Source organism: Xyrauchen texanus, chromosome 26 (genome assembly GCF_025860055.1).
Source record: "Xyrauchen texanus isolate HMW12.3.18 chromosome 26, RBS_HiC_50CHRs, whole genome shotgun sequence".
NCBI lineage: Eukaryota > Metazoa > Chordata > Actinopteri > Cypriniformes > Catostomidae > Xyrauchen > Xyrauchen texanus.
This window is the reverse complement of record NC_068301.1, coordinates 9933044-9952615: the sequence shown is the minus strand read 5'-3', so window position 1 is coordinate 9952615 and position 19572 is coordinate 9933044. Positions and strand designations below refer to the sequence as shown.

The following is a 19572-nucleotide window of genomic DNA, read 5'->3' as shown; positions in this document are numbered from 1 at the left end:
CTCGTATTGCGTAAGCTAGCTTACGCTACGGGAAAGATGAATCTTTTCTGAGATATTGAAGCCAAAAAATTATCCTTAATTTTTGTATCCATTGTCAACGCAGTGCAGCAGCTGCAGACCTTGAGCGGGCTAGCTAGCGAGCTCATAGGTTGCTCTGCGGCAACTGCTGCAGCCTATAGACGAGCTTGGGCGAACTCGCATCCAATGAGAGGTGTCCGCGCGCTCACTGCATCAAAGCCCGCCAAAATGGGCGTGACTAGAGTGCATATAAGCGTAGTTCGTAGGCTGGAACCCTGATTTTCATCTCTTCAGCGAAGCTCTTCGCATCGCTGACCTGGAAGCCGCGTCGCCGTTCGAGGGGCATCAAGCAAGCGTGGACAGCGCTAGAAGAAGCCAGCCGTCTCAGCCACCTTCAGCCATCCTGCGAGCTACGCCATCCGACGACGTATCCTTTTATTCAGCAAGCTAGTTCTCACGAACTATTCACAAAAGGGTACGAGCGTCTTTTTCAAGATGCCTCGCTCCACTTGCGCCTCATGTCGCGCCCTTCTCAGCACAGGAGACCGCCACATCATCTGCGCTCTCTGCCTGGGACTGGGGCACGCAGAGCTCGCCCTCACTGAGGGCGGATGCGATTTCTGCGAGGAGCTACCGATGTCAACCCTGCGGGCTCGACTCGAAGCGCTCAAAGCAGAAACCGCCACGCCACCTTACCTTCAGCCGCGCAGGAAGAAGTGCCGCTCACAAAGGCTGCCGGAAACTGTGGTTGAAGCGACTGCCTCGCCGGAGCCTCTCCCTCGAGCATCGCTTTCACCCTCCCCGCCCCCCCGGGACGCGCAGTTGCCGCCGAGCGGCCGCACTGCTGCCATCTCGGATGACGAGGCGGAGGATAAGGGCCGCTGTTCCATCATGGCTTCGGACAGCGAGGAGTGGTCAGGCTCCCAAGCCTCCTCCTCGGCCCAGGAATCCAGCAGGACCCGCGCCGGAGTCGAAGGAGAGTTAACACGCCTCCTCACACAGGCCGTCGACCGCCTCGGGCTCGAGTGGTCACCGCCCCCTGAGCAGGCACCCAACAGACTCGACGGCTGCTTTCTTCAAAGCCATCGCCGCTCTACACCCACGGCCCGGGCCGCTCCCTTCCTGCCGGAATTACACACGGAGCTTGCAAAGTCGTGGAACGCTCCTTTTTCAGCCAGGTCCCGTTCCCACGTGTCCACATCTCTCACATCGGTGGATGGCACCACTGAGAGAGGCTACTCCTCCATCCCCCCGGTCGAGGACTCGGTAGCAGCACACCTTTGTCCGCCCTCCGCGAGATGGCGTTCCAAGCCTGTGCTCCCGTCTAAGGCCTGCAGAGCTACTTCCGCCTATGTTGGCCGTGCCTATTCCGCCGCCGGCCGAGCCGCATCTGCTCTGCACTCAATGGCCGTTTTACAGATCTTACAAGCAGACCTTCTTCGAGAGTGGGATGAGAAAGGCAGGCACCCAGAGGCTGTTATTGATCTACGAAGCGCGACAGACCTCGCCCTTCGCGCTACCAAAGCTGCAGCCCAAGCTCTAGGGAAGTGCATGGCCTCGCTGACTGTGACCGAGAGACACTTGTGGCTAACACTAGCCGACATGGGAGAAGCAGAGCGCTCCACGTTCCTCAACGCACCGCTCTCTCCGACCGGTCTCTTCGGCTCCGCGGTGAGTGGCATTGTTGACCGCTTCTCAGAAGTCCAGAAAGCCACCCAAGCCATGAACCTCTTCCTGCCGCGTCGCGCTAGCTCCTCTGCAGGCCGCTCACGTGATCAGCCTCCTGCACGAGCCTCTTCACAGCGCCCAGTTCAACAAACTCAGACTTCTCAGCGTCGACAGGGCGGCCGCCCTCGATCGCGCTCAGACAGCCGCCGCAGACCGCCGCCCCCCCGCGGGCCTCGATCTAAGGTAACGCTGAAACCTGAGCAGCCGAAGTCTTCCTAACTGTGTTGAACAAACGACGGCTTAGTCCCGCCGCAGCCGGACCACCGTCAAAGCTTCGCCCCCTGTCAGTCCCCTTCTCTCAGGCTACTGCAGTGGTGAATTTAGCAGCCAACAAGCCGGTGACACTGCCCGCTTGCCTGCACTCAAACGCCGTTTTCACGGTGACCCAAATAAATCTTGTAAAGAGCAAACATGTCTTATGTGTAGAAAATGTGCCCACAACCCAGTGTTCACCCCTACACACAAGCATAACACATCCCGTGCCCCTATCAGAGCACGCTCTCATAAAGCGGTTACGAACCGCTCGAGCGTCAGAGTCAATGAAGGCGCCCACAAATGCGTGTGCGCACCCATTCTCTGGCCGCTCTGTCACACGACCAGCCCTATGTGTAGAAAATGTGCCCACAATCCAGTGTTCACCTTTACACACAAGCACTGCATGTCTCGTGTCCCCACCAGAGCATGCTCACATAAAGCGGTTATGAACCGCTCGAGCGCTAGAGTGCTAGAGTCAATAAATGCGCCCACGAATACGTGCGCGCGCCCATTCTCTGCCCGCTCTGTTACACGGCCAGCAAACATTCCTCTGTGTGTAAGTCCCGTGCCCATGACTATGCTTGCGCATCACGTAACAGATGTGACTCTTTCCCCATTCATTCCAATCGGGAAGTCACTCACAAAACAGCCTGTTCATGCTGTCTGCGAGCAATCAGGCATAAACACACTAAACGCGCTCACACATTTTGTTCAGCGCTCTGTGTGCGGCAATCAGAGCGAATTGGCCATTCACCCTCTAGCCTTACGCTTCAAAGCGTGGGAAGCTATTCCAGGGATATCCAAGTGGGATAAGCACAATACAACAGGGCTATTTGCTACAGTTTGATCGCCGCCCTCCTTGCTTCAGAGCGCGGCTCGAAACCACTGTGAACACGGAAGCAGCGTGCATGCTTCGTTCAGAAATAGCAAACCTTCTGTGCAAAAGGGCCATAGAGAAAGTGCCACCCTCTCTGAGCGATTCGGGGCTTTACAGCCATTATTTTCTTGTTCCCAAGAAAGACGGCGGCCTCAGACCCATATTAGATCTCAGGGTTTTGAACAAGGTGCTTGCAAAAAGACCGTTCAAAATGCTTACAATCAGGAAACTCCTCACGCATGTGCGCCAGGGGGACTGGTTTATTTCTCTCGATCTGAAAGATGCATACTTTCAGATTCAGATAAATCCCCGTCACAGGCCATTCTTGAGATTCGCCTTCGACGGCCAGGTTTATCAATACACCGTCCTTCCGCTCCGCCTGTCCTTAGCACCCCGTACTTTCACAAAGTGCATGGATGCGGTGCTCGCACCCCTGCGGAGTCAGGGTTTGCGAATTTTGAACTATTTGGACGACTGGCTGATTATGGCACAGTCACATATGGAGCTTCTGTCTCACAGAGCAGTTCTCCTCAGCCATCTGAACAGTTTGGGTCTTGCAGTCAATTGGACCAAGAGCTCACTACAGCCCAGTCAGACAATTTCCTTCCTTGGAATAGAACTAGACTCCGTGGCAATGACGGCTCGCTTATCTACACAGCGCGCGCCGTGTTCAACGACTAGCCGCATCTTTTCAGATGAACAGCCTCACGCCTCTGAAGAAATTCCAGAGAGTGCTAGGTTACATGGCCTCAGCCGCAGCAGTACTTCAGCTGGGTTTACTGCACATGCGCCCGCTTCAGCATTGGCTAAACACCCGCGCATCTCGCCAGGCTTGGGCCACAGGCCGCCAGCCCATCAAGGTGACTCAGACCTGTATTTCAGCTCTGCAGCCCTGGACAGTGGCCGAATGGTATCAGCGGGGAGTGACAATGGGAGCTGTATCTCGCCGAAAAGTCATCTCGACAGACGCGTCCAACACGGGTTGGGGCGCGGTCTGCGAGGGCTCTCCGGTTTTCGGCCTATGGTCAGTTCAGGAAAAGCTCCTTCACATAAATTGTCTACAAATAATAGCGGTCGAGTACGCGCTCGTGCGCTTTCTCCCGGTCATTCAGGGTCACCACGTCCTGGTCCGTTCGGACAACAGATCTGTGGTATCCTACCTAAACCGTCAGGGCGGTGTCAGATCCAGGAACCTATTCCATCTGACGAAACGCATACTGAGTTGGTCCCAGTACCACCTGCGCTCGCTGAGGGCGACGCACGTGCCAGGCCACCTGAACGACGGCCCGGACAGACTGTCCAGAGACAATATTCCCCCAGGGGAATGGTCCCTGCACGCTCAAACAGTCCAGACGTTATGGCACCTATTCGGCAGAGCAGAGATAGACCTCTTTGCATCCAAAGAGAACTCTCACTGCCCAATATTTTTCTCGAAAAGCGAGGACGCGCTGGCCCAGGACTGGCCCAGACGCCCGCTTTACACCTTCCCTCCCGTCTCGCTATTGCCACAGGTAATGCAGAGGATCAGGGAAACGCGTCACTCGGTGCTCCTCATAGCCCCACGTTGGGAGAATCAGACATGGTTCCCGGAGTTTACGCAGCTGTCACTGACAGCGCCATGGCCCATCCCAGTGAGAGCAGATCTCCTCTCTCAAGCTCGCGGCACAATCTGGCATCCCCACCCAGAGTGCTGGGCGCTGCATGCGTGGGTGATCATCGACTACCCGTCGCTCTGCCAGAAGGAGTAATAAACACCATCATACACGCTAGAGCCCCTTCCACGAGAAGACTCTATGCGTCAAAATGGTCTGTGTTCTCAAAATGGTGCACCGACAGAGACCTGGACCCGCGGACATGTGGGGTGTCGTCGCTGCTCGTATTTCTACAAGAGCTGCTGGATAAGGGCAGATCCCCATCCACGCTCAAAGTGTATGTGGCGGCCGTTGCGGCATTCGCTGAACCCCTGCACGGCCAGTCATGGGGTAAAAACGAGCTGGTCATCCGCTTCCTCAGGGGAGCTAGAAGGATGAACCCCCGCGCCCCCATCGGTTCCTATCTGGGATCTTTCTATAGTTCTCGAAACTATGAAAACCCCCCCTTTCGAACCACTTCAATCCGTGGATTTGAAATACCTTTCACTCAAAACCGTTTTTCTGACTGCCCTGTCATCAGTCAAACGTGTGGGAGACCTTCACGCGCTGTCTGTCAGCGCTGCGTGTCTTGAGTTTGGAACAAGTGACTCCAAGGTCATTTTAAAGCCTAGACACGGCTATGTTCCCAAGGTGATCGGTACTCCTTTCAGAGCACAGGTCATTTCCCTATCGGCGCTGCCAGCACCCGATAGCGAATGCGACGCCAATCTCCTTTGCCCGGTCAGAGCACTGAGATTGTATACTGCGCGCTCCGCCGCTTTCAGACGCTCTGAGCAGCTTTTCGTTTCATTCGGAGGGCGCACCAAAGGTCTCGCCGCCTCGAAACAGACACTATCTAGATGGATAGTGGACGCAATTGCTGCTGCATATGCGTCAAAAGACCTGCCATGCCCGTTGGGCATTAGGGCTCACTCCACTAGAGGCATGGCGTCCTCGTGGGCATGGTCCAGCGGGATTTCCATTCACGACATATGTGTGGCAGCGGGATGGACTTCCCCCTCCACCTTTGTCAGATTTTACAATATGGAAGTGCCCGCTCTGCAGGCAAAACTACTAGCGGTTTAATACGCTACAGCTCCCCTGGTGAGCTGCACTGATGGGACACATTCCACACAGACCGGCACCGCCGCTCTGTCGTTCCCTTCCCACTATGTGCTTATGTATTACACAATCAATGACCCGCATTCTTGCCGGCCAAATATTATTTCCCCACTCATAAGGGCTCCCTCGGGTCCCCCCTTAATTTCCTGGGGCTCATACAGTGGATGCTTGGCGCGCACGGCGTTGACAATTGGTTCCCGTAGCGTAAGCTAGCTTACGCAATACGAGAGAACCTCTCGTAAGAGAACGTATCGGTTACCTAACGTAACCTCGGTTCTCTCTAGATGAGGGAACGAGTATTGCGTAGCCAGCCGTGCTCGCGCCACTGGATACAAAATGGATCCAATGGATCCGTTGACAATGGATACAAAAATTAAGGATAATTTTTTGGCTTCAATATCTCAGAAAAGATTAATCTTTCCCGTAGTGTAAGCTAGCTTACGCAATACTCGTTCCCTCATCTAGAGAGAACCGAGGTTACGTTAGGTAACCGATACGTTCTTTTCTATACTTATAGAGGTATATAGGTATTTAGGATATAATAAAACATTTTCATAATAGTATCCTCTGTCATGTAATCATTAGACAAGAGAAAGTTCAGTATTAATATATAATATTAATTTTAGAAAATCAGGTGAGCCTCAGCTTTTGCCTTTTAACAAGAATTCACAATGAAACTTGGCATAGCTCAAAGACACAATGGAGTTTGTATTCTCAAACTAATAGGGTTTGTTTTTACAATGTTTGTGTTCATTCATCCTTTTCTAAATCAATATATTTTACTGTAAAATGCTTCTACAAAGAACAATGGACAATAAATAAAGCTGGCTGGCCTACTTTAGGCCCAGTTCTTTCTTATGAAGATTTGACATCCAGATGAATCACAGCATACAATCAAAAAAGTAATCACTAAACCTGACAATAATTCAGTTGATCTGAGGGATCAGTTTCATCTAAAGTATTTATGGCTGCCATCTAGAGGCTTCATAGTTGTACTGCAGACTAATTTATATGATATTTCTTGACACTCATATGGTATATACAAATATTTCCTTACTAAGGTGATTGGAGATAAACCAAGTGGCAAACTTGCTGAAACCAGATCCACACAACATGAACAAAATGGCACTAAGAGAGCAGTGTTATCTCTTGAATGGCTGGTAGATCAGGTTCAGAGGTAGGCGTAGTTGGTATTAAGGGATTTTACCTGCAAAGCTTGAATAGTCATAACTCAACAAAGAACTGTACCATTACATCTCAAGACTTCAACAGATTTATAAATAGACTAAGTGGACAAGTTGTTCAAGCAGACAAAAAGATAGTGTTGTCAAGGTTAAGCTCAAGGTGATGACTCAAGCTTACGGTAGATGTACAGTAGACCATAAAATGCTAATTTCACATCTGCCCTCTATCTCACCTCAGGTCATTTATGATGATTTATCCTGCTCTCTCTCTCTCAATTCAATTGAATTCAAATGAGCTTTATTGGCATGACAAATTGTACATTGTATTGCCAAAGCAGTTATATGAGCATGAAAAATAAAATACAAAAATTAACAAAGTAGAACAAATTCTGTATTGAACAAGTGTGGAAAAACGGGAAAAATAAATAAATAAAATAAACAGTGTATAAACTTTCAGTGGTGTTCGTGTGTGTACAAGAGTGTGTGTGCGCGAACTCTCTCTCTCTCATCACAAGTAAGATTTAAGAACTTAGTAAAATACTGCATTCTATCAGGGGCATGACCCCTCACAGATCTCTCGTGGAGACCAGATGCTGTATGCAGATTAGATGCATTCTTTGTAAACATCAAACAACCTACTCAATCAAGTTTCATAGGTCTACTTACAACTCCCTAAATTGTAAACCAAATCCTAAATAACATCAAACATACACATCTGAAATAAAAAAAGAATTGTTTGGTACTTAAGGAAGGATAGCAGAGGAGCACAGGGTATCTGTAAGCCAGATCTCCCATGCTTTGCCATTGTATGTAGTATTCCCATTGTCAGGTATGTCTCTTGATTCTTATTATTTTTAGTAGTACCTGTTTATTCTGACTATGTGTGAAATTGGCTTTGATTTGAATTTCTGTAATGATGTTTTATATCCTACCTGACGTATTGTAATTATTTGATTTATTCTAAATCTCTCTGGAATAATTGTGACTGGTAGATCGCTATAGGGTAGAAACCACCCAGGACAACCAGGTAGGATTTGAATTTCATTAGACAAGGGTAGACCATACTGGAACTTTAATGTAGGAGAAACCACCCAGGATAACCAGGTAGGACAACCATCTAGGAAAACCGGGTTGGAGAAAGCACCGCCCATTTTAGCAAGTTATATGTATGTGACTAAGCGGCAATATCGTCTGGTTATGAGACAAGCAAACCAGATGATATCAGTTAATCCTACAACCGCTGACTAAGAACAGAGTTTTAATATAGGAGAAAACCACCCAGGACCACCAGGTAGGACAACCACCTAGGACAACCGGGTAGGAGAAAGAGAATTTAAAGTAATCAATAACTTAAACATTTTATATTAAAAGAATGATCAGAAATTAATTAGAGCTGTAATTTAAATTCGAGGTCAACCTAAATTGGAGTGAGATTAAATTAATAACAGAATCAATTTGTAAAGTGTAAATTAACAATAATTGCAGAGACAACGCAGAGACGTTCAAAGGGCAATTTATTGAAGTTCCACTCCGAACTAATAAGTGTGACCTTTACACAGATATTAGGCAGCACACTCGCCAGTTTAGACTGTCAGATCAGCTCTTTGATTGTTATGGAGGATGCACAAAAGGCATTTCCATCTCCAAGCATAGGCTATCTCACTGGATAGGTGATGTGATCACCTTATGAATCACTGGGTGTGAGACGCCCTATTGGTGCATTCAACTATAGGCATGGCCTCTTCATATCCATGGACAAATGGGATATCCCTAAAGGATATATGCTTTGCAGCAGGATGGTCTTTGCAAAACACATTCATGCTTCATTAGTCCTCTCTGTCTAGAGAACTTACTATTCCAACAAACGGCAGGTGAATCTGAGCCCCTTATCACTGGCAGGCTACCTACCTGTGTAGGCCGCTACCCAATTTACTCCCACAAGAAGTCACAAGCACTTCCAATATAAATAATATAACCTCCCTCCATACCTCTGGTACAAAGGGTTTAAATTATACTCTGTGTATTATATGATTCATACACATTAACTTCCCATCTGGTTTTCATCATGTGGGGTTATTCATTTTTACAGGCCCCGACTGGCCTATGACCTTATATACATATTCTTCTAAGTGTTTTATACCCTGGTGCATCCAAGGGTATTACGTTATGTAGCGCGGCGTGATGGGACTCTGTTCCCCAAAGCATTCAGCAATGTCTCGTGAACTGAATCGATAGGGAACGTCTCAGGTTGCTCTTGTAACTTTGGTTCCCTGAGATGAAGGAAACGAGACATTGCAAACTTGGCCACACTCCTACTTCAGAGTTTCGAGTGATGCATTCTTGTCCTCGGTCAGACAATTCTGAAGAATTGGTGTGTGAGTGCCCATTTTTAAAGGGCAAATGAGAGCCTAAAGGTGCGTACACACTGCCAGCGACTTTGTCGCTGCAGGTCGCCAGTGGCTGGCGGTGAAGTCGCTAGTGGGTGTTCCCACTACTGGTTGCCTAGTAACGTTTATAAATGACATTCACGGATGTCATTCCATTGCTGTTGACAGCGAATCTATTTTCTTGCCACTAAAAACAAACATTTTGGAGGGAAAAGACAAAATATAAATGGAATCAGTACATAAAATGCTTTATATCAAAGATGAATGAGAAACAATGCGTGCTGTTTGCCAGAGCGGCTGTTTATCTGCGGCGAAAATGCAAATGCCGGTCTGTCTGGGTCCATAAAATCTCCGCGATCTCAGATACACCTTTCCACGCAGTATTTTTCTTAAAAATGTCCTTGTACGTGGGAAGAGACATATCATAGAGCACTGGAAAATTTCTAACAGCAAGAATTAGCCTTTCATCCATCTTTCCGTTACTGCAGGAGCTGAGAGAGAGAGAGAAGGATCACGTGAGCTCTCCCGTCGTCTCTCCTATTGGCTGTCGCTTCCGTTAGTCGCTCCAAAGTTGAACTTTTCTCAACTTTGTCACGTCGCTGGACAGACACGCCCACATCTAGCGCCAAGTTCTCTTTGCTTCATTCTTGTTTTCTGCAGTGTGTTTTAGCGAAAGATGCCAGTATATTGCTGCTCACTGCATTGCTGCACTTGATAGTATAGGATGCGGATCTCGTCACAAGACTAATTTGCATAAATGTACATGATTGTACACAACGCGGATTTAGTCACGAGACTTATTTGCATAAACGCACGCGATTGGATAGGATCCGGCCCCGGGCTGGTGTTTCTTCACCACTGCTAGAGACAGAGAGAGGCTGCGCTGCACTTGGTAAACGTTGCCCAGTTGATCATGTTTGAAAGCTGTCTGAATTTAATTTACTGACTTCGATATTGTCAAGATTTGTGCTGTTCGGTCTGAATTGACCCTTTGCTGGGTCCGGACACGGACCGCGGTCCGCCATTTGAGTATGACTGTTCTAGAGACTGTTGTGCGTGAAAATCCCAGGAGATCAGCTGTTACATAAATACTCAAACCAGCCCTACTGGCACCAACAATCATGCCACGGTCGAAATCACTGAGATCACATTTTTTACCTATTCTGATGGTTGATGTGAACATCTCCTGTCCCCTATCTGAAGCTCCTGACCCCTATCTTCATGATTTTATGCATTGCACTGCTTCCACGCGATTGGCTGATTAGATTATCTGCACAATAGCATGTATAAGTAGGTGTACGATACTACACTCACTATACAATACCATATGTATAATACAATACATAAACACACAGTGTAATTAAAATCAAACAGCACAACATTGAGAGCTGCAGAACAGTCTCCTCCCTGTATAGGCGGTGCTGAGCGCTCACAGGAAAACAGAGCAACACACTTATAGTACATAAAGAAGGCGAGAAGATCGATGGCAAAAGCCAAATAAATTGTACTGTAGCGGTACAGCTTGTCGAATCTGCCAAACAACGATGTCATGTCCTGGTGCTACAAAACATCATGTCGTTTTATTTACGCCGACATCACCGTTCAAAACGGTGGATTTGTGAGGCAGAGACAGCAGCAGTAAGTTTAACAGCCGTCTCTCCCAGCCGATGGAGTGACATGAACAGCAAGAAACCGACAATGTAAGAAACCACTGCGGTCAAGCCAGCCGCCACTTCGAAATGAGCGGTCAAACTAGCCGCACCTATATTTCGCGGTGCGCGTATACACTGGTTATTGCGGTATGACCGTCAGAACTAAAACAAGTTAATTCCTGCTAAGGCAATTTCACATGCATTCATTTATTCTGTCTGTCTGTCTGTCAGAAAGAAAGTAAGACAGAACGAAAGAAAGAAAGATTTTAGCACACCTCACAACCTGTCACTGCATGATATATTGAAGTCCAAAATAAGAACCTCCCCCAAAACTCATATATTACCTTTTTTGTCCATACATTCAGAAAATCATAAAAATAAAAGTCCTAGTTTCCACAGACCAATTTCACCTCAGGTGGGGAGGACACCTTCTCAAGGTGTGAACTACAATGTTTCAGGACATTCTGATGTTGTATTCCAAAATAAGGGCCCCCCAAACTCGAATATTAGATGTTTTGTTTACACATTCAGAAAATCATAAAAATAAAAGTCCTAGTTTCCACAGACCAATTTCACCTCAGGTGGGGAGGACACCTTCACAAGGTGTGAACTACAATGTTTCAGGACATTCTGATGTTGAATTCCAAAATAAGAGCCCCCCAAACTCGAATATTAGATGTTTTGTTTACACATTCAGAAAATCATAAAAATAAACGTCCTAGCTTCCACAGACCAATTTCACCTCAGATGGAGTGGACACCTTCTCAAGGTGTGAACTACAATGTTTCAGGACATTCTGATGTTGAATTCCAAAATAAGAGCCCCCCAAAACTCATATATTACCTTTTTTGTCCATACATTCAGAAAATCATAAAAATAAAAGTCCTAGTTTCCACAGACCAATTTCACCTCAGGTGGGGAGGACACCTTCTCAAGGTGTGAACTACAATGTTTCAGGACATTCTGATGTTGAATTCCAAAATAAGAGCCCCCCAAAACTCGAATATTAGATGTTTTGTTTACACATTCAGAAAATAAAAAAAAATAAAAGTCCTAGCTTCCACAGACCAATTTCACTTCAGATGGGGAGGACACCTTCTCAAGGTGTGAACTACAATGTTTCAGGACATTCTGATGTTGTCTTCCAAAATAAGAGCCCCCCCAAATCTCATATATTACCTTTTTGTCCATACATTCAGAAAAACATAAAAATAAAAGTCCTAGCTTCCACAGACCAATTTCACCTCAGATGGGGAGGACACCTTCTCAAGGTGTGAACTACAATGTTTCAGGACATTCTGATGTTGTCTTCCAAAATAAGAGCCCCCCCAAAACTCATTACCTTTTTTGTCCATACATTCAGAAAATCATAAAAATAAAAGTCCTAGCTTCCACAGACCAATTTCACCTCAGGTGGGGAGGACACCTTCTCAAGGTGTCAACTACAATGTTTCAGGACATTCTGATGTTGTCTTCCAAAATAAGAGCCCCCCAAAACTCGAATATTAGATGTTCCCCTTCTGTCGCTCTCTCGCGGTCTAGGGGTCTCTCTTGAGCGCCGATATCCACCTCTGAGCTATGAAAAAAGGCCATTGAGAGTTGGCAGCCAGTATTTGCATGTCCAGAATCCGGACATACGGGTATTTAAGCAGCGCAAATACGGGAGTTCATTCAGAAAATTTCTTCGGAGCCGATTCTACGGCGCACAACAGTGGCTTTCTCCTGTTTGCACAGCTGTGCATTTCCTGCCCCTGAGCGCATCGACAGTGCAGATTATAAAGAACTCTCACGAGTCCTTTTCTTTCATAAAAGATTGATTTTATTTAGAAGAATAATTTCCTCTAAAAGAGCAATACACAGCTGCGTTGAATGTCCTTTTAAGGATGTGTCGTTCCTGGATGCGGTAGAGTACTCTCCGCTTCCGACGGCCACAGGCGTTGTCTCGTGTGTCTGGGTAGCGATCATACCGAGGCTGCGTTTGTGGATGGTTCATGTTCTCAATGCGAGAACATGACCATGACAACGTTGCGGTCGCAGTTTGCTTACAACCGTAAGCAAGCCACTCCAGCCGGGGATGGTAGCGGGTGCAGCTCCGCCGGGTATGCCCCCTCGGACCACCCGCGCCCCGGCACGCTCATTGACTCCCGTCCCCGCTCGAGGCGGCGGCGACTCGCCTCACAGCCAGTCTGCCTACCCTCTCGCGATGGAAGCAGACGAGTTTGCCGCGGAATCGGAGGGCGTGGTATCTGATGCTGAGGACTCCTCTGGGCTGCCGCCTTCAGGCCTGCATGCCCAGGAAGAGGCCGATGCACAGATGTCCGATATGCTTTCCCGGGCAGCCAACAGCGTGGGCATGGATTGGAACCCTCCATTCTCCCCACAGTCATCAAGGCTGGTTCCTGGGTGCTGGGCCCCGCTCACAGCCTCGCCCCCCCCCCCGGTCCCGTTCTTCCCGGAGGTGCATGATGAGCTGACGTCTTCGTGGAGAGCACCCCTCTCCACTCGTCGCACCGCCACCTGCTCATCCGCCCTCGCCACCCTCGACGGCGGAACACGCCAAGGGTCCACCGCGATTCCCCAGGTGGATAGGGTGGTTGCGCTCCATCTATGCCCCGGAAGCCCTACCACCTGGCGGGGCCGCCCTGTACTCCCTTCCCGGACCTGTAGAGCAACATCCTCGCTGACCGCGAAGGCCTACAGCGCCACCGGACGTGCTGCTTCAGCCCTGCATTCCATGGCTCTCCTGCAGGTCCACCAAGCCAAGGCACTGCGAAACATGCATGGGGTGGCCCTGATCCCGACGCGCTGCAGGAACTGCGCTCAGCGACCGACCTCGCCCTGAGAGCGACGAAGGTCACAGCGCAGGCGCTCGGGCAGGTGATGGCCACACTGGTGGTCCAGGAACGCCAGCAATGGCTGAACTTGGTCGAGATGCGTGAAGCTGACAAGACTCGCTTTCTCAACGCCCCTGTCTCCCAGTTTGGCCTCTTCAGCGACACCGTCGAGGACTTCGCCCAGCAGTTCTCCATGGTGAAGAAGCAGACGGAGGCCATTTCCCACATCATGCCTCGCCGCAAGCCTGCCGCCACGGCCCATGCCCCGTCTGCTCGCCGAGGGCGTCCTCCCGTGGCCAGAAGACCTTCTGCTCCGCCTCAACCCGGGCCCAGCTCTCAGCCCCAGCGTTGAGCAAACCTCTCACGGACCCCCGGTGGAGGGCCAGGAGGAGAATCTTGTGTTTTTTCATTTGCCGCACCCCTCAACAGGGGCTGTGGTACCCAAATTCTCAATAAAAGAGCTATTTCCTTTGTCTCTGGGTCATGTGGCCCGCAAATGCCGTTCTCACGGCACTCTACTTTCAGGCCTCAACAGTCCCGGCTCCCTGGACGCGGTGCCCCGCCCTCAGCCCCACGACTGTTCCCCCGGCCGGCCGGTTCAGACGAGTCCAGAGGACGCCAGCATCAGACCTCCTCCTCAGTCATGAACCCGCCCCCCGCCGGGTGCGTGGAGCAAGGTAAGTGCTTTGAGTTTATTCTCAGCACCAGAGCCTCGGGACGCTACGTTGCTTCCCGATGCCATGTTACCTGTTCCGCACCGCTGCGAAGCCCCGCTGGGTACGTACAAAATACTCGTCCCCTTGGTGCCCCTAGCACGGGCTTTCACTGCCCAACCCGTCGCAATGGCTGCACCAGACCATTCCACTCGGTTACGCAATTCAGTTTGCCAGGTCTCCGCCCCCCTTCGTGGGCGTTCATTTTACCGCAGTGCACGACAAACATGCTCAGTCCCTGCGTGAAGAAATTGCCTCCCTTTTAATCAAGGACGTGATAGAGCCTGTCCCTCCAACCGAAATGAAGAAGGGTTTCTACAGCTCTTACTTCGTTGTACCCAAGAAAGGCAGAGGCTTATGACCAATCTTGGACCTGCGAGTTTTCACAATGCTCACCCAGAAACAAATTCTATCTGGCATCCGGCATCTAAATTGGTTCGCAGCGGTAGACCTAAAGGACGCGTACTTCCATTCCTGCGGTTCGCGTTCGACGGCCAGGCGTATCAGTACAAAGTCCTCCCCTTCGGCCTGTCTCTGTCCTCTCGCGTCTTCACGAAAGTCGCAGAGGCGGCTCTTGCCCCGCTCCGAGGAGCTGGCATACGCATACTCAATTACCTCGACGACTGGCTCATTCTGGCCCCCTCGCGAGAGTTACTATGCGCGGACAGAGACCAGGTGCTCAAGCACCTCAGCCGTTTGGGGTTTCAGGTCAACTGGGAGAAGAGCAAGCTCACCCCGGTCCAGAGCATCTCTTTTCTTGGTTTGGAGTTAGACTCAGTCTCAATGACAGCACGTCTCTCCAACGAGCGTGCTCAGTCAGTGCTGAAATGCCTCGCTTCCTTCAAGCCAGGTGCCGTGGTCCCTCTAAAACGTTTCCAACGGCTCCTGGGGAATATGGCATCCTCCGCAACGGCCGCGCCGCTGGGGTTGGTGCATATGAGACCACTTCAGCACTGGCTCCAGACTCGAGTCCCGAGACGAGCATGGCGCCTCGGCACGCACAACGTGAAAGTTACCACTGCCTGCCGCCAAGCCTTCAAACCCTGGACAGACCTCTGCTTTCTACGAGCAGGAGTACCCTTGCAGCAGGTGTCCCAACGTGTTCTGGTTACAACCGACGCCTCCAAACTGGTGGAACCAAGGCCCGCTGCGCTGGCACATCAACTGCCTAGAGCTGCTGGCTGTTTTTCTTGCCCTGAAGAGGTTTCTCCCGTTAATTCGGGGCAAGCACGTCCTAGTCAGGACAGACAACACCACGGTGGTAGCCTACATAAACCGCCAAGGTGGAGTACGCTCCCTCCACGTGTCACAGCTCGCCCGTCGTCTCCTCCTTTGGAGCCAGCAGCGACTCAAGTCACTGCGCGCAACTCACATCCCCGGCAACCTCAATGCGGTAGCGGACGCGCTGTCAAGACAGAGCTTGCCCGGGACAGGTTCGGCAAGGCCCAGGTAGACCTGTTTGCCTCCCAGGAAACCTCCCACTGCCCGCTCTGGTATGCCCTGACAGAGGCTCCCCTCGGGGCAGATGCTCTGGCGCACAGCTGGCCCACGGGGCTGCGCAAGTACGCATTTCCCCCAGTGAGCCTTCTTGCACAGGTGCTATGCAAGGTCAGAGAGGACGTAGAGCAAGTCACTCTGGTGGCCCCTTACTGGCCCACCCGGACTTGATTCTCGGACCTCATGCTCCTCACGACAGCCCCTCCCTGGCGAATTCCCCTGAGGAAGGATCTTCTTTCTCAGGGATGGGGCACGCTCTGGCACCCGCACCCAGACCTCTGGAACCTCCACGTCTGGCCCCTGGATGGGACGTGGAAGATCTAGCCGGCCTACCACCGACTGTCATAGATACTATCAACCAAGCCAGAGCCCCCTCGACCAGGCATCTTTACGCCCTAAAGTGGCGTCTGTTCGCATACTGGTGTTCTTCCCGAGCCGAAGACCCACAGAAGTGCGCGGTTAGGTCAGTGCTCGTGTTTCAACAGGAGAGGCTGGAGAGGAGGCTGTCCCCCTCCACCCTCAAGGTGTATGTTGCCGCCATCGTGGCTCACCACGACACGGTAGACGGGAAGTCTCTTGGTAAGCATGATTTAATTGTCAGTTTCCTCAAAGGTGCCCGGAGGCTGACTCCCTCCCGGCCTAACCTGTTCCCCTCCTGGGATCTCTCGGTCATCCTCACGGGCCTCAAAAGACCCCCCTTTGAGCCGCTAGATTCAGCTGGACTCAGGGCCCTCTCTCTCAAGACCGCCCTGCTGATCGCGCTTGCCTCCATCAAGAGGGTCGGGGACCTGCAAGCGTTCTCTGTTAGCGGCACTTGCCTGGAGTTCGATCCGGCAGACACTTACGTGATCCTAAGACCGCGACCGGGCTATGTGCCCAAGGTTCCTACCACACCCTTCAGGGATCAGGTAGTGAACCTGCAAGTGCTGCCCCGGGAGGAGGCAGACCCAGCCCTTTCGTTGCTGTGTCCAGTATGTGCTTTGCGTATCTATCTGGACTGCACACAGAGCACTAGACGGTCTGAGCAGCTCTTTGTCTGCTTCGGGGGATAGCGGAAAGGGAACGCTGTCTCCAAACAGAGGTTCGCCCACTGGGTTGTTGACCCCATTTCATTGGCTTATCACACCCAGGCCATGCCCCCCACCCCTTGCGGGTTCGAGCTCACTCCACCAGGGGTGTTGCGTCCTCATGGGCACTGGCCAGGGGCACCTCCCTAGCAGACATCTGTAGAGCAGCGGGCTGGGCAACACCTAACACTTTTTCTAGATTCTGCAATCTCCGAGTTGAGTCAGTATCGTCCGTGTTTTCTCAGGTCCGAGCCCGTAGAACTTGGTAGCACGCTGACGATCTGCCCTTTCGTTGCTGTGTCCAGTATGTGCTTTGCGTATCTATCTGGACTGCACACAGAGCACTAGATGCTCTGAGCAGCTCTTTGTCTGCTTCGGGGGACAGCGGAAAGGGAACGCTGTTTCCAAACAGAGGTTCGCCCACTGGGTTGTCGACGCCATTTCATTGGCTTATCACACCCAGGCTGTGCCCCCCCCTTGCAGGTTCGAGCTCACTTGAGTCAGTATCGTCCCGTGTTTTCTCAGGTCCGAGCCCGTAGAACTTGGTAGCATGCTGACGATCTGACGGGGTGAATCGCTTGCGCCTAGCGCCCTTTCCCACAACCGAGGGAAAACAGTGCGCCTCCGTTCCCAGGAGATCCCATCTTCGGGTCGCTGGTTGACTCCTCCCTAGCGCCTCCTCCTCGTGGGTCTGCAGTTCAGCGGAGGAACTCGCCGACCCAAGCCATTGCGGGTACCTCAAGTTACCCTGTACTGGTATAGGTGCTCCACAGGTAAGGCCTTCTGTTCGGACTCCCCCTGTGTGTAATGCCATGGTACTGTCCCCTCACGAGCGGACCCCCGTGTCTCCCTTAGGCAGTTACAGCTTCCTCGGTCGCCGTGCTTTCCCTACCCCCCCACGAGGTTGGGTCTACCACTGCACCAACTTTTCCACATAGGTCCTAAGTTAGGCCATCTGATGTATTTGTCACTTTTTGCCTCCCCTGCCGGGTAGGTGTGGCCTCCGCAGGGTCTTCTCCACCCTAAAAGAAGGGCTAAGACCCCCTTCCCTCAATGCGTGTAAGGGCCCCGGCCGTAGTTGCTCTATGCGAGAAACATAGAGAGAAAAGAGGCCCAGCCAGGCTGGCCCATTCCCAGGTTGGCGGCCATCACCTTGTTCCCCCCTCCAGGGTAGGATAAGGAGTCTGATGGCTTGAATGGGGCATTGGGGAAGGGTATGTGCAGCCTGATGCAGTTGGTCATCCTGCACGTAAGAATACCTGCTCGCTGCTGTATCAGCAGTTCACGTACACGGCTCAGCGCATGGGACTTTATAAGTGGACCCCTAGTGTCGCTTCTCTGACACAACGTGGAGAGTGCGACAGAAGGGGAACGTCTAGGTTATGTATGTAACCTCCCTTCCCTGATGGAGGGAACGAGACGTTGTGTCTCCCCCGCCACGTCGCTGAGCCAGACCATTTCCGGCTCCTCAGAAAAATCCTGAATGAACTCCCGTATTTAATACCCGTATGTCCAGGGGCGGGACATGCAAATACTATATGGATATCGGCGCTCAAGAGAGACCCCTAGACCGCGAGAGAGCGACAGAAGGGGAACATCTAATATTCGAGTTTTGGGGGGCTCTTATTTTGGAATTCAACATCAGAATGTCCTGAAACATTGTAGTTCACACCTTGAGAAGGTGTCCTCCCCATCTGAGGTGAAACTGGTCTGTGGAAACTAGGACTTTTATGATTATGATTTTCTGAATGTATGGACAAAAAAGGTAATATATGAGTTTTGGGGGGGCTCTTATTTTTGAAGACAAAATTAGAATGTCCTGAAACATTGTAGTTCACACCTTGAGAAGGTGTCCTCCCCACCTGAGGTGAAATTGGTCTGTGGAAACTAGGACTTTTATTTTTATGATTTTCTGAATGTGTAAACAAAACATCTAATATTCGAGTTTGGGGGGCTCTTATTTTGGAATTCAACATCAGAATGTCCTGAAACATTGTAGTTCACACCTTGAGAAGGTGTTCTCCCCACCTGAGGTGAAATTGGTCTGTGGAAACTAGGACTTTTATTTTTATGATTTTCTGAATGTGTAAACAAAATATCTAATATTCGAGTTTGGGGGGCTCTTATTTTGGAAGACAACATCAGAATGTCCTGAAACATTGTAGTTCACACCTTGAGAAGGTGTCCTCCCCACCTGAGGTGAAATTGGTCTGTGGAAACTAGGACTTTTATTTTTATGATTTTCTGAATGTGTAAACAAAACATCTAATATTCGAGTTTGGGGGCTCTTATTTTGGAATTCAACATCAGAATGTCCTGAAACATTGTAGTTCACACCTTGAGAAGGTGTCCTCCCCACCTGAGGTGAAATTGGTCTGTGGAAACTAGGACTTTTATTTTTATGATTTTCTGAATGTGTAAACAAAACATCTAATATTCGAGTTTGGGGGGCTCTTATTTTGGAAGACAACATCAGAATGTCCTGAAACATTGTAGTTCACACCTTGAGAAGGTGTCCTCCCCACCTGAGGTGAAACTGGTCTGTGGAAACTAGGAGTTTTATTTTTATGATTTTCTGAATGTATGGACAAAAAAGGTAATATATGA

The 19572-nt window shown here is 50.3% G+C and overlaps 1 protein-coding gene across 1 annotated transcript in view; it reads left to right on the top strand.

Annotated features, from left to right (window-relative positions):
- The window catches only part of LOC127619896 (sodium/hydrogen exchanger 3-like), a 39435-nt gene that overhangs the window by 1290 nt on the left and 18573 nt on the right, over window positions 1-19572 (top strand). The gene's annotated exons all lie outside the window — the stretch shown is intronic.